Source organism: Palaemon carinicauda, chromosome 20, assembly GCF_036898095.1.
Source record: "Palaemon carinicauda isolate YSFRI2023 chromosome 20, ASM3689809v2, whole genome shotgun sequence".
Classification (NCBI taxonomy): Eukaryota; Metazoa; Arthropoda; class Malacostraca; order Decapoda; family Palaemonidae; genus Palaemon; species Palaemon carinicauda.
This window is the reverse complement of record NC_090744.1, coordinates 54111690-54115724: the sequence shown is the minus strand read 5'-3', so window position 1 is coordinate 54115724 and position 4035 is coordinate 54111690.

The window sequence follows — 4035 nt, the reverse complement described above, 5'->3', positions numbered from 1 at the left end:
GTGAAACTACGCGGTCATGTCGGTGATATTTGTGTGGGGGTAGTGATCTGGTTCTGTCTGCATATTCAGGCGCCTGTAATTCTCACATAGATGCAGAGAGCTTGAAGACTTTTGGCAAAGGCCCATTTCTTTCACTGCGGAAAACACTTGTTTAGCGGTGGCCAAACGATCTGGTGCCAGATGTCAGAAAATGGTAAACACTGGGGGCCCTATCGTCTAGATATGGTGATGAATACCTTGTTTAGTGGGAACTAGTGGCTGTTGACAAAGTTCTGGAGAAAAAACTTCTAGTTACAATGATAGGAGGTGGGCATAGGTATCCATGTGTGTGCTGATGGGGAGTGTGAAATCAGATGGTGTCAGTTGAAAAGGTGTCCGGGAGTACAAATCCAATTTAACTAACCGACAAGGAGTGACATCAACCAGGATTGCGAAATGTGAAAAGGAATTCTGTACTGAGGATTAGCAAAGTGACATAAGCCACAAAAACCTTCCAATTTTGTTTGGCCATTCCAAATGATAAAGTGAGGGTTTCATAACTGTTGGTGGTTATCGCAGATCCATTGGCGGTTAAAGGGCTCTTGTCGGCCGACTTAGTCAAAGTCATGTCATGGAGAGTCCTCTTGGCAGACGAGAAAAGCAAGCCCCCGTTTCTACCAAAACTCGCATCCCAATAACTGCATGTAGTAAAAAAGAAAAAGTTACTGACATGGGAGGCAACTGCCGCAAGCCATGGCCTACTTATGTTTTTTATTGGCCACAGACAATCAATGGCCACAGACAATCATTCGTACATTTCTTCCCAGCAACCCTAAATTGGAAGTGGTAGCATTATAACCTAGCCGATAGGCATCAGTAAGCTGCAGGAGAGGTTGTTGGTTGGGCAGTTAGCGAGGGATATTATTTGTGGGTTGTGAGCGGCTTTGTCACCGCTCAGGTATGTCACGAGTGGGCATCTGCATCCTACCTCATTCTCGTCAGCTTTGCTCATTGTTGAATAGTTGTCCACTTCATCAGGAATGGAGGCATTTATTGAGGTCTGGAAGGGGATGTGGTGGCTGTCCATAAGTGCGTCAAGAGTCATCTGCAGCAGGTTAGAGGTGGGTGATACTGGTCATTCCCCCAGCTATTGTTAAGAGGGCTGAAAAAATTTCTCTATGCGGGGGGCTGGTGATGGCTTCAGGAGGTAGAATTTGAGTTCTTTGTACGTTATGGAGATTTCCTCTTATTTGCTCTGCCAATCAAAGATCTCTGGGAAAGTGTCCCTGGAAACCGCTGCAAGAACGTAATTTGCTTTGATGCTCGTCCGAGTCATGACCTTGAGGCAAAACTGGACTTCAGCACACTGCAACCAGTCGAATGTTTTTCCACTTTCGAAGGGGATTAGTTGCACTGAGCCAGCGTGTGCCGAAGAGGCAGGTTCGGTTGGCAACATCATTAAACAGTAAAGCACAGTAGTGAGGGGGCCGGCTGGAGGTTGCGGACACTCTGCTGGTAATTAATGTGCGTATCCTCAGTTAGGAGGAGATTGAGAGATGGCAGAAGGGCAAATAACTTTATTTGGACGATGCTTGAGTATATAGACAACCCGTTCCAGTCAAGAACGGCACACACATTACAACATAATGATTCTCAAGAACATAGAGACATAAACAGGTTATCAGTGCTAGAGGAGAGCGATATCAACAATATACAAATAACACAATTAACCGTTAGTGTGTGTGATACAGGTGCGGTACAGAACAAACCAGCAGAAGCTCTTGAGTCCCAATTGTGAAAAGGGATAACATATTTGACCGTTGTTCTGTGTAATAAAGATTCTGTTAATCAAAATTTGGTAAAAGTTTATTTTCGGTTAAATACTCTCCAATGCTTGTATATTGTGGTATCAATGTTTACCCTCCATTGAAAGGTATTAGTGCAATGCTTTAAATATTTTCTACCCTTATAAGTTAACTTTCGATTATTTTAAATATGCTCTCTCTCTCTCTCTCTCTCTCTCTCTCTCTCTCTCTCTCTCTCTCTCTCTCTCTCTCTCTCTCTCTCTCTCTCTCTCTCTCTCTCTTCGAAAATCCATACTTGCCTTAAACAGATCACCATTTGTACGTTTCTTACGTCATTGCATATTGTCCCATTTGTTATAAGAATTATATTTGGCTCTATATTGCTTTATAATTATCTCTAATCACTGTTCCTATATCAGGTTACAAAACAAATCATCGAGTTAAAGAAAATACAATAGAAACTAAAAAAGGTTTAGAAAATGCTGAAGGTTCTATATATATATATATATATATATATATATATATATATATATATATATATATATATATATATATATATGTATGTATATATATATATATATATATATATATATATATATATATATATATATATGTATGTATATATATATATATATATATATATATATATATATATATATATATATATATATATATATATATATATATATATATATATATATATATATGTATATATATATATATATATATATATATATATATATATATATATATATGTATGTATGTATGTATATATATATATATATATATATATATATATATATATTCATATATATATATATATATATATATATATATATTTATATATATATATATATATATATATATATATATATATATATATATATATATATATATATATATATATATATATATATATATATATATATATATTTATATATATTCATATATATATATATATATATATATATATATACATTCATATATATATATATATATATATATATATATATATATATATATATATATATATATATATATATATATATATATATAATTGAGAATTAGCCTTTAATTGGTTGATTTTGGTGGGGTGTGACAATTTGAATATGTGAAAAGCGTCGTGAGTTTTCCTTGTTTCTTTAATGTACGACTATTGTACAGCAAAAACACTACCTTCTGGTAATTCCAGACTTGAATTTCTGTCAAATATTCAGGAAGCTGGTGAAATTAGTTTTAAAGTCCAACTAAATATTTTCTGAGATAAACATCATCAATTGCATGCATGGCGCCCATCGCAAGTTTAGCAAGAAGTTTTTGTCATGAAGTTTTGTGGCATACCACCACAGCATATCGATATCAATAGTTTATGCTCTCTGCAACTCACCTCAGTTATCCTCACTGAGAAATGTTCTTTTACAGGCAACTTTTTGTTTTACAATCTTGGTGGATCACATTTTAAAAGTACTGGACTCATCGAAATCATCATCTGACACCATTTTCTGTGATCTCTGTAGCTCCAGTAAGCTGAATTTGTTGTAGAATGACTGGTGTCCTGATATGATATGTGATTTCAATGTCTCTTGAATCCCATATCCTCCGTCAAGTCTGGACACATTGATGTTTAAGGGAAAACACCCAACGCCTTTGAATGCTGTATTATTTTCATCTAACTTCTATATCGACAACTGCATATCTTCTTTGTTACATTCTCTAGAAAAAAAATGGTTCATCTGTTAGTTCCTGGCAATACATACAACGGCTCTAGTCTGATGGGAAAGCTTGTGTTGCTGCAGTAACTCCAAGGTACAGATTAGATTGAAATATGGAACAACTCTTTCCCATGATTAAATCGTTAATTAATTCTCTAGTCTTCAAGGATTATTGTGCTTCAATTGCCTTTGAGTTTACATTGTACATGCTATGACAGTTAAAAAACATATAATGACAAATAACCATAGTCAGGATTCATACATTTGAACTTTTAATCTAAACCAGTGTTCTACCAGTAAGGCATGGCTCAGGATCGTCAGGACTTGAAAGAGAAAAAACTGTTTGTTAAACAATTTATGCAATATAAATTGAATATTAACTGTGTTCATTGTTCAAGAAACATATTGCCTTAATCTTTTACCAGCTATGATCAATATACAATATTATAAGTCATTGTTAGTAGAAAAAATAATATTTTATGCAACACAATATTATTTCGAGATGAAGCATCAATTTAAAGCAAGAAACTGAATGAGGA